Genomic DNA, 12,025 nt, shown 5'->3' with positions numbered 1-12,025 from the left:
AAAATTTTTTTTTTTTTAGATGCCTTCAAAGTGTTGTTGCTAGGCAGAATAGTTAATCTTCCCACTTCCTGCACCTAGGTGCTTAAGCTTCCTAACCTACACCGCACAGACGCCTGGGAATGTAGTGGGTGTAACTTTCCAGGAGTCTGTGCACTCCCCAGTCTCGAAGAATCATGTGACTTGGACAGTACAGGTGCTGAAACCTGATCTGAAACCTATTACACTGCTTGTGCAGCACTGAGCATGTGCGAGATCTGCAAGGCTGAAATCCAGGAAGTCATACAGTCTGGCTTCATGATGCCCACACTTAAGATGGCCCCAGTCAATTTCTATTTTATAAAGTGTCTAAATGCTGTAACAACCTAACAAAACGGACCTTAGTTTACAGACTAACTTTACTAGAATACATTAAGCTTGTGTATTACAGGGGTATTTATATATAAAAAGTGAAATTGTGGCCGGAACTCCGCTTTAAGGTCACATTAAGGTCCTTTGCTGGGAGGCCATTATATGACATCCTCACATGCTCGCACTGCCTGCCCGCCCCTGCGGCACGCATTAGCAGTGATCCGTGATTAGGGTAAAGAGCCAATCAAGGTAGCTCTTTACCACATGATCAGCTGTGTCACATGTCACAGCTGATCTGGATGTAAACAGGATTTGCCTGTTATCAGCAATCCTCCCCTCACGCTAACAGCGCATGAGGAGAAAAGAGCCGAAAACCATCAAATTCACACAGGGGACATCTGCATTGACAATCAGGGCACTGATCACCAGTGTATTTGAAAAAGTATTTGATCCCCTGCTGATTTTGTACGTTTGCCCACTGACAAAGAAATGATCAGTCTGTAATTTTAATGGTAGGTTTATTTTAACAATGAGAGACAGAATAACAACAAAAATATCCAAATTGATTTGCATTTTAATGCGTGAAATAAGTATTTGATCCCCTATCAATCAGCAAGATTTCTGTCTCCCAGGTGTCTTCTATACAGATAACAAGCTGAAATTAAGAGCACTCTCTTAAAGAGAGTGCTCCTAATCTCAGTTTATTACCTTTATCGGGGTATTGCACGCTCCGGCGTATAGCGCGCACCCCTAAAGTGGCCCCGCATTCCTGTGGAAAAAAGATTTTTGTACTTACAGTTTTGGTGTCTTGGGCGGCAGTCCATCGGTGGCCTCGTCGGGTCAGGCGTCCGTCTGCGGGTTCGGGTGTCCTCTTCGTCGGGTCCGGCGTCCTTCCCGCTTGATCCCCACTTTCCTGCGCCGAGTTTGAATACTGCGCCGGCATATACCAAGCGCAGTACACTTGTGTATAGTCGGGCAGGCTCGGCTACTCTCGCGCTCACGTCCTGTACATCCAGGACGTGAGCGCCAGAGGAGCCGAGCCTGCCCGACTATACACGAGTGTACTGTGTTCGGTATATGCCGGCGCAGTATTCAAACTCGGCGCGGGAAAGCGAGTATCTGCGTATATCGCGCACCCACGATTTTGCCCTGATTTTCAGGGCAAAAAAGTGCGCGGTATACGCCGATAAATACGGTAAAGGGGATCCACACCCAGTCCATCACGTGGTTTGAACTACAACTTGCACTACTCTGCTCCCGTGGTTTGTTTGTTAACCAGAAACGCGTCGGGCATACTTACATCACCCACTAGGAGAGTGCTTTTTTTGGTTTTGCTCTTTTTTCGCCATCCTTGGCACATGTATTGTTTTTGGTGGCATTGTTTTTGTATTTTGTACATTTGTTGCTTTTATATGCACCTAGGTGCGCATTGTGTGCTTTTATCAAGTGCCAATATGTATGTCTTGTCCCATTAAAGATCATGGGCCATATTCTGAGTAAGGATACGATGGAGTATCTCAGGATACTCCATCGTATCTCTCTTTTTTGGGCCGCGTATCTATGCGAGTGATTCTTAGAATTATTTTCGCATAGATACACTTAAGATCCGCCATGTGTAAGTCACTTTCACTGTCGGATCTTAAATGTAATTACTCCGCCCGCCGCTAGATGGCGTTTACGTTCAGGTCTCATTTGTTTATGCAAATGAGCCTGATACGCCGGTTCCCGAACGAATTTGCGTTGCGTAACCGTCGCTAACGTCGTTTGCGTAAGCGTAAACTTACCCCTGCTATATGAGGGGTACGTTTACGCAAGTCCCACGTAGGCCATGTTAAGTATGGTGTCGGGTCCGCGTCGTGTTTTTCCGTCGGCTACGTCGTTTCCCTAAGTCGTTCTTGAATACGACTTTACGTCAATGACGCACATGTCGGCGTCATTGACGTTTTACGCCGAGAACTGGAGCATGCGCACTGGGCTATTTTAAGCCCGGCGCATGCGCAGTTCGTTAGAATCGGGGGCGCGCTTAATTTAAATAGAAGCCGCCCCCTTGGAGATACGCGTGGCTACGCTGGCCATTTACACGCGGTTATGGTACACGGCCGACCGGACTGCAGGAGGACGCAGCGATACGGCAAGGGCCCTCCCTGCTGGGGCCCCTGTGCGGACACCAACATCTGCCAACATCACACCCTGTGCGTGTGAGGCGGAGGATAGAGGTAAGTCGCCAACCCCCCTCCCCCCCGCTTCTCAACTTGAAATGTCTTCGATCGGCCCTGGGCCTGCCTGTCCTGAAATGCCCAAGATTTGTGCTGACATGCCCCATGCACAGCCATTCACTGGAAGATCAGTATGTTGCTTTTTCTCTGCCTCCTGCTGACACATCCCCACACAACTCTTCACTGGAAAGATCAGAGCATTGTTGTTTCTCCACACCCACCTCTTCCCGTCCCTTATGCATAAAAGAACAGAGATCATGTGATCACTTATAGAAAAAGAAATATAAAAGGTATTTATAATGTTTTTTTCCATCTATGCAGAAACATTTTGCCTTTCATTAATAGTTTTTTTTTCCCTTTTGGGATGAAGGTTTTACATGAATGAATAAAAGCTGACCATTGTAAGCACCCCTGTCAGGGTTAAATCATCTCAACCATGGAGTCGGTTTAAACTCTGCGGTGCGGGAACCGCATGCAATTTTAAACAGGTATTGCACCGCAATTCTGTTCAAATCACATGCGATTCTTCATTTGCACCGAATCCGCACCAAAATCGCGCAGGACCTTTTTTTTTTGGCCACACCAGAATCGGATCGCATGGATGTTCACATCCATGCGATCCGATTCTGAAAATCGCACTGCGTTTTGCAAACCAATTTCGCACAGTTTTTGCTGCAAATTCGCAGCGCACAAGTGTGAACCGGCACTTAACTAACACTTTTGCTAGACAACTTGGTCTGTTAAAGAAAGTTTAAAAAGAACAGACTTACCCCAATAAAAATCCATAAAGACAGTTTGGGGTGGAGGAACTTGACTGGCCTGCACAGAGTCTGGACTGCAACCTGAAAGAAACATCTTTGGGATGAATTAAAGCGGAGACTGCTAGCCAGGCCTTCTCGTCCAACAAGAAGAAGAATGGTCAAACATTCCCATAGACACACTCCTAAACCTTGTGGACAGCCTTCCCAGAAGAGTTGAAGGTGTTATAGCTGCAAAAGGTGGGCCAACTCAATATTGAACCCTACGGACTAAGGCCCCTTTCACACAGGTCTGCCTGACAGTTTTTTCGGCAGACCTGAATGGGCGCTCCATACAAGTCTATGGAGTGTCAGATGTCAGCGGTGACCATGTCCGCTGACATCCGATCCACTAAAATCAGGCGTATGGCGATACGTCGCCATCTGTCCTGGTGGATCAGATTGGGTGAGATCTGATGAAAACAGACATGCTGTCCGTTTTTGTCCAATCTCTTCATAGACAAGCAGCGGAACTCGACAAGCCCCTCCCAGCTCAGTGAGCAGAGAGGGACCTGTTATCCGCCGGAGATATCTCCCGCTGAGCTGGGGATGCCACTGACGGATCCGCCTCTTGTGAATGAGGCCTAAAGCCCCGTACACACGGGACGATTGTTGGCAGGGGATTGTCTGTTGACAGACTGTTATTCTAAAATCTTACCGGTGGACAACGGGTTGACGCCTGATTTTTTGTAATAGTCAGTACACAAATCCGCATGCTCGGAATCAAGGGGCCCAAAGGGTGGTGCTCAAGAGCTAAAATTCCCTGTAGCATAAGGTGACCAGATTTTTAAAATAAAATCCGGGGACATATTTTTTCTTTACTAGTAATGGCAACAATCAGCGACTCTCTGCCCGTCGCTGCCCGCCTCACAGCCTCTCAAGTCTCACTCTTCTGACCCCGGCTACTACTGGATGGGGAGCGGAGGAAGATCACTCCACCAGGGAAGGCAAGGAGATAAGGAGGCAGGTGGCTGGCCAGGATTTGAGCCAAGGCAGAAGAACATGCGAGCGAAGCTGAATGGGCATGCGCCCGAAACTGAAGAAATATTCCCTCTGCTCCGACCAGCACATGATCATCAGAAAGGGGCACAGATAATGGGAAAAATACAACCCCCCTATGCTAGTAGGCACGGCGGAGCGGGGTGTGTAATTCTATTTTTTTTATTTTAATTCTGCACTGACTGTCTTTGAAATTGCCCCTGCCCCCTATTATATCCAATCGTGGGACAAAACCAGGGACAGACTTGGTCCGGGGACAGTGTCCTCAATCAGGGGACTGTCCCCTGAAACTGGGGATGTCTGGTCACCCTACTGTAGTGTATCACTACATTCGTGTTTGTGGCACGACAATTGTGTATGCAAGACAAGATTCCGGCACACGCCCTTTTGACAAAAATCAGACGCTCGGTTGGCCAACAATCGCTTTAGACTGGGATGCCATTAAAGTTCATGTGTATGTAAAGGCAGGTGTCCCAATACTTTTGGTATTATAGTGTATGTGCGGGTGGGGAATGCAAGCAAAATCACACATGTTTCTGACTCGGAGAGAAAACATGCTGCACTTTTGCAGATGCGTGGGGGTGCCATTGGGGCGCATTCACACTACAACGCACATTAAAATGTGCCTGCAGTGCATTGCATTTGTTGCGTTTTCATGTGTTTTTCTGCATATATTTTTTTTCACAGGCTATTGTTGTGGGTGAGAGGTGCATTTTGACACATTTCTCTGCGTTGCGATATTATGAAAACGTATTGCATATAATTGCACTGCTAAGGAACGCAGAGAAACAGCGTTCTGGTGTGAACATAACACGTAGAAAGCTATTGTTTTCTGTGAGTCGTTGCCGTTACTTGCGTTTTTCCACATGGAACTTGCGCATTGTGCGAATGGGCCCTTAATTGTTATTGGCACCCTCAAATATCGGCGTTTTCATGTATGCCAAACCACACAGTGCTACGACACCCTGCGGCTTGGTGCAGAGCGTTTCAAAAAAGAGCCAGGGATTTCTTTAGGCACGTTTTTGAGGGGTAGAGCAGCCCATTGAAATGAATGGGCCACTACACGCAGAACACGGTTCGCAATTGTGCGAAACTAGGCTTAGCATATGAAATATATATATATATATATATATATATATATATATATATATATATATATATATGAGGGGAGAGAGGAGCTGGATGAAATGGGTGAAGTTGCACTTTATTAGAGGCAGTTTGCTGTGTTTGTGTGGTAATTGTGTACACACTGTCCATAGTTATAGTTTATTATATATGAAGACATGTATGTAGTACTCGGTTCTTCCATGAACAATAACTCCCCATCCCAATAAGATTTGGGGGGGGGGGGGGCGTCCATGTCCGGGGACCTGACACACAAAGAGAGGCCGGTGTTGTCGGTATGAGCGGACACACTGACTGACTGATCATAAAGTAGAAGTGAGGGTGTGCGTGTGTGCTGAGCGCGGTGCATTGTGGGTGTGCGGGGACCTGCGGAGGGAGGCGGATGGAGAGCCGGTAAGTGAGAGGGAGGGAGGAGGAGCGGAGGAATCACAGGGGAGGGCGTCCGCCACCGCCGCTTAAAGGGGAACCGTTAACTAAGAATATAGATCCGGTGAGTAGAGCCGCGTCACCCCTTCCCCTGATCCGGTGTGTGTCTGGGCGGCGGGCTTACTTGGGTGGAGGAGGGGGGGAATGAAGGCCGTGCCGCCTTAAGGGCAGGGGGGATTGGCAGCGGCGGGGTTAATAGCAGTCGGACTGCCGACATCTTTTTTCATGGCTGGCCTGTACCGAGGGCCTGAGTGACGGGCCGGGCCTGGCCGGGGACACTGGAGGAGCCACCCTGCGCCTTTAAGGCGGATGGGGAGGAGTGAGCGGTCCGGGGCCTGGGCCCCACTCTGTACAATCAATAGAGGCAGCCCGAGGAGAGAGGGGCCCCGGGCCGGAACATTCAACCCACCGGCCTCACTCCTCTGCACGGACCAACACATGTGTGCTGACACCCGGGGGCAGGAGGGGCTCCATATGTCGGAGCTTGTGCAGGAGGGGCCCCATACATCAGACCCTGCATAGTGACCTAGTGCAAGAGGGGCCCCATACATCAGACCCTGCATAGTGACCTAGTGCAAGAGGGACCCCCAGTCATCAGAGGCACCCTGCATAGTGACCTAGTGCAAGAGGGGCCCCATATACGAGACCCTGCATAGTGACCTAGTGCAAGAGGGCCCCCATACATCAGACCCTGCATAGTGACCTAGTGCAAGAGGGGCCCCATATACGAGACCCTGCATAGTGACCTAGTGCAAGAGGGCCCCCATACATCAGACCCTGCATAGTGACCTAGTGCAAGAGGGGCCCCATATACGAGACCCTGCATAGTGACCTAGTGCAAGAGGGGCCCCATACATCAGACCCTGCATAGTGACCTAGTGCAAGAGGGGCCCCCAGTCATCAGAGGCACCCTGCATAGTGACCTAGTGCAAGAGGGGCCCCATATATGAGACCCTGCATAGTGACCTAGTTCAAGAGGGGCCCCATATATGAGACCCTGCATAGTGACCTAGTGCAAGAGGGGCCCCATATATGAGACCCTGCATAGTGACCTAGTGCAAGAGGGGCCCCATACATCAGACCCTGCATAGTAACCTAGTGCAAGAGGGGCCCCATATATGAGACCCTGCATAGTGACCTAGTGCAAGAGGGGCCCCCTATATACGAGACCCTGCATAGTGACCTAGTGCAAGAGGGGCCCCATATGAGACCCTGCATAGTGACCTAGTGCAAGAGGGGCCCCATATACGAGACCCTGCATAGTGACCCAGTGCAGGAGGGGCCTCCAGACATCAGAGGGACCTTGCATGAAACCATAGTGCAGAAGGGGGCCCCCATACAGACCCTGCATAGAGACCTAGTGGAAGAGGGGCCGCATATATCGAACCCTGAGTAGAGACCTAGTGCAAGAGGGGCCCCCAGTCATCAGAGTGGCCCCATATATCGGACTGTGTGTAGAGATCTAGTGCAAGAGGGGCCCTGCATGAAACCATAGTGCAGGTGGGGTCCCATATATTGGACCCTGCATAGAGACCTAGTGCAAGAGGGGGCCCCCAGGCATCAGAGGGGACCCTGTATAAAACCAGACATCAAAGGGGCCCTGCATGAAACCATAGTGCAGGTGTAGTCCCATAGATCCGACCCTGCATAGAGACCTAGTGCAAGAGGGGGCCCCTAGACATCTGAGGGACCCTGTATAATACCATAGTGCAGGAGGGGCCCCAAATATCAGACCCTGCATATAGACGTAGCGTAGTGCAAGAGGGGACCCTGCATGAAACCATAGTGCAGGAGGGGCCCCAAATATCAGACTCTGCATAGACACAGTGCAGCAGCGGTCCCCAGACTTCAGAGGAAACCTGCATGAAACCATAGTGCAGGAGGGCCCCCCCCAGTCATCATATAGACCCTGCATAGACAAATATTGCCAGATGTACCCTGGTTAGAGACACATTGCAGGAGGCCCCCCCAAACATCAGACCCTGCATAGTGTCATAGTTCAACAGAGGTCCCCAAACTTCAAAGGGACCATGCCTGAAACCATAGTGCAGAAGGGGCCCCCAAGACATCAGATGGACCCTATAGAGACACATGGGGGGTTCCACATGTTAGAGGGACCTCCCATAGAGCCACAGTGCAGGAGGGGCCACCAGACATAAGATGGACCCTGCATACATAGAGTTATCATGCTGGAGGGGCCCCTAAACATCTGTATAGGGGGCCAGTCAGATTGACCCTTCACCCCTAGAGCCATAGTGCAGGAAGGGCCCCCAGCATCTGTACAGTGTGTAAATAAGTAGGAAAATGTCTCCTCCCCAATTCTTCTAGCTCTCTAGGAGCACACACTCGGCACAGGACATGTATATGTGCAGCACAGGGGGATTTTCCGCTCCTGTAACCATTGCAGTGTTTGTACTTCTATTGCCCTTCATGACTGCATTGCTTTATTACCTTAGATACTCTTTACAAAGTGCATGTAAATCTATGGGGTGAATGAGTCATTTTTAATTATAAAATAGCTTTTTTTGTCTTAGTCTTTTGTATCGTAATGTCGCTGATCGTCAGCGTCCTCTGTAGAAACGTTCCAACTTTTTTTGTTTTTGTTTTATGCTTTTTAATGATTGGTGCATGTGGCTGCCTAGGACAGGGGCATTGGAGAGTGTATGACAGGCTGACAATGCTGGAACACAGTGCTGTCACCCAATGACAGGAACAATGGACTTTCATGGCAGGATCACTAGATCTTCTTTTACTGAAAGCTGCAGAGTAAAAATACTGGAAATTATTTTTCAAAATGACGTTAACGTTCTCATGGTTGTGTGAGATTTAAGTAATGTGATATTAAATACAAATGTGATTTTCGTCACTGAGTACAGGGCCAATTATTTCTGCCTTCTTTATCAAATATTTATCTTTATCTAAAGTAAGTTATAATAATAATACTGTATTGTCATTGAATGAAATCTCATAACGTCGTCATTGTTTTTATACATTGACAATAACGCTTATTATTGTTTAGAGGAATTTACAATAATTAACTTGTATGTATGAAGTTGGCTGGGAAATATTTTTTTGTGTAATAAAGAAAGCAGAATCCAGGCTGATTTCTGGAAACTGGAGGGAAATGGGAGTCCTAAATTATAGTAATTGGAGATCTATATATCCAATACATTATCTGTAGTCTGACAGTGGAGGTCTGTTATCAGATTGGTTTCATGTTTTACCTGCAAAAAATAAAACCATACCTTTCCAAAGCAACGTCAGCGCGACTTAAAATTGGCTCCAGGACAGACGACTTTGGCTGTGGCGAATCACAGAATAATCAGCTCTGTGGGAGGGAGGTATTTGCTCACACTTCCGGGCATAGATGGCTGCAGTATCCACGTCTGGCCCCTCCTCCGCCCCCCCGCTGTCTTCTGGGAGACACACAGGTCCCAGAAGACAGTAGGGACCAGTATGGACGCGCAGCGCGACTCGCAAATGCGCAGTAGGGAACCTGGCTGTGAAGCCACAAGGCTTTACTTCTTGATTCCCTTACCGAAGATGGTGGCGCCTCCAACCGAGAGCCAGATCAGCTTTGGGTGCCGACATCGCGCACGCCCTGGACAGGTAAGTCCTTATTTTAAAAGTCGGCAGCTGCTGACTTTAAAGAAAAAAACAATTGTCGGAACTCCGCTTTACAGGGGTTGTAAAGGTACAATTTTTTTTTTCCTAAATAGCTTCCTTTACCTTAGTGCAGTCCTCCTTCACTTACCTCATCCTTCGATTTTGCTTTTAAATGTCCTTATTTCTTCTGAGAAATCCTCACTTCCTGTTCTTCTGTCTGTAACTCCACACAGTAATGCAAGGCTTTCTCCCTGGTGTGGAGTGTCGTGCTCGCCCCCTCCCTTGGACTACAGGAGAGTCAGGATGTCCACTAACACATGGCTCCTTTATCTGCAACGTAGGGAGCTTCCTGACTCTGTAGTCCAAGGGAGGGTGTGAGCACGACACTCCACACCAGGGAGAAAGCCTTGCATTATTGTGTGGAGTTACAGACAGAAGAACAGGAAGTGAGGATTTATCAGAAGAAATAAGGACATTTAAAAGCAAAATGGAAGGATGAGGTAAGTGAAGGAGGACTGCACTAATGTAAAGGAAGCTATTTAGGGGAAAAAATTGTATCTTTACAACCCCTGTGCCCCTGGGAATATTGGGGGTTATTTACTAAAGGCAAATCCATTGGAAGTGCAGTCACTGTAGATCTGAGGGGGACATGCAAGAAAAAAAAAAAAAAACAGCATTTTTGCTTGCACGTGATTAAATGATAAAAATCAGCAGAGATTTCCCTAATTTTCAGATCTCCTCAGATCTCCAGCGACTGCACTTCCAAGTGCACAGTGGATTTGCATTTAGTAAATAACCCCCATTGTCTCACAGTCGGCTTTGCCCCACTGCAAATAATGCAACCAAAGCGTCTGGCCTCAAAAACGCACCATGTTTCACCAAAAGAATCCCCTGCACCTCTTTCCAGGTCATGTATGTTGCCTAGTTGGGAATAGACCTCATAGACAATGTTGGGATTCCTCTTGTGTTGACGGCTGAAGCATAACACCCCGCTGCATTTCTCTACAACATTTGCTGCACTGCAGCGTTGTGGTGCAAGGATTAAATGGAATCTCATTTTGTGACCCTTCAATAAAGTAAATAAAAAAGTAAGCAGTGCCTTGTAATGTAACAATACATACCTGATGTGTGAATGAGCCTTACGTGGTGTAATGCTGGCGGAGAATTGTTTTGCATTGAAAACAGAAGAGGTGGTGCTGAGTTCCAGAATTGGGGTGCCAAACTTGCAGATTTTTGATTTGTATGAGAATTTTTTATTGTTTTATAATTCGCATTGAAATGGAGAGGAAAAAAGCTCAACCATGACCTAGGTGACTTGTGTCAGGGTAATATTCTCCCGGATGGTTGTCTGACCTCACATAACCTGATTATTTGGGGTTATGAAAAGGTCACCAGTGACAGGAGGAAGTCGTTTTATCTTGCTAGTGTTTATGGTTTAGACGTGTTTTAGTTATGTTTAACCTCCTTAAAATGTGCATTGTTGTGTTCTAGTTTGGAGCTAGAAATGTACTTGTGGTTATAACCTGGTTATTTGTTGGTTATAGGCTCTTTATTGTATTGTGCGAAGAATGCGTTTTTTGTTTAAAATATGAATTTATCCTGGTGAGAATATTTAATATCTTGCACGCATGTACTGCTTTCTTGCTGGGAGAAAATCTCTACATCCGTGCTAATGATTCAACTTTGGGCTACTTTTACATGTACTTATTGCTGTGGGAATCGTGTGATCAAGGCTGTTAGTGTCTGTTGTATGCTGTTTAATAGTTGTGTTCGTTGCAGCAGTCCTGGCCGTGTGTGCGCGGTTTCTGCAGGTAATACAAATCCCGGCTCTGGCACACAATGAAGGCCTGTCTGTGCTTTGCTGCATTAAAGGCAGCGTCTGAAATTTAAGGTGTTCCTGATTCCGGCAGCCTTCATATGAGCAGCGTTCTCTCAGCAGTATCTGCACACACCTCCTTCTTTCTTTTTTCTTCTCTTTGAATAGATTTTTCCACCAATGTGTTTCTAATTGTAGGAAAAATTGGGAGGGTCTAAGCTGGTATTGTGTTTCCTTTTTATTATTATTTTTGCTGCATACCTTCATGTCATTGAAAACAAAACCTATACTGATGATACACAAAGGAAAATAGATTAATTTTTTTTTGGCCAAAGTTTGCTGCTTTTATGTAAAGTTTTATTTCTATAGCATTTACAAATGTTGATAGGATTAAAATAAATCTGACCTGAGCAAATATGGAGGTGTCATTGCTGACCTATATTTCTGAAAGTGCTGGTTGCCTGGCATCATTTGGATTCGCTACTTGTGTTCTGGCTTGAAGCAAGTTTAAACTTAGGTTCACACTGACAGCGGGATTGATATTGTGTGCGTTCCGCTGAACTCGCACAATTTCAATCCCACAAGTTAGTTTCGACTTCGGGGGCGATTTCAGAGACATCTGTGAGGGTTTCTGCACAGATGTCTATACAAATCACACCCCAGAGTCGCCAAATGTAGTACAGAAACTACTT

At 47.1% G+C, this 12,025-nt stretch overlaps 1 protein-coding gene across 2 annotated transcripts in view; it reads left to right on the top strand.

Moving 5' to 3' along the window:
* Window positions 1–5,786: 5,786 nt before the first annotated feature.
* The window catches only part of SEPHS1 (selenophosphate synthetase 1), an 89,412-nt gene continuing 83,173 nt past the window's right edge, over window positions 5,787–12,025 (top strand). The window contains exon 1 of one of the 2 annotated variants that reach the window (XM_040343411.1): window positions 5,787–5,878. The gene's annotated coding sequence lies outside the window, so the exon portion shown is untranslated. The other variant, XM_040343410.1, reaches the window with a different exon arrangement.

Source organism: Rana temporaria, chromosome 3 (genome assembly GCF_905171775.1).
Source record: "Rana temporaria chromosome 3, aRanTem1.1, whole genome shotgun sequence".
NCBI classification, from domain to species: domain Eukaryota; kingdom Metazoa; phylum Chordata; class Amphibia; order Anura; family Ranidae; genus Rana; species Rana temporaria.
Note: the sequence above shows the minus strand (reverse complement) of the source record. Positions and strands in the feature narration are given on the sequence as shown.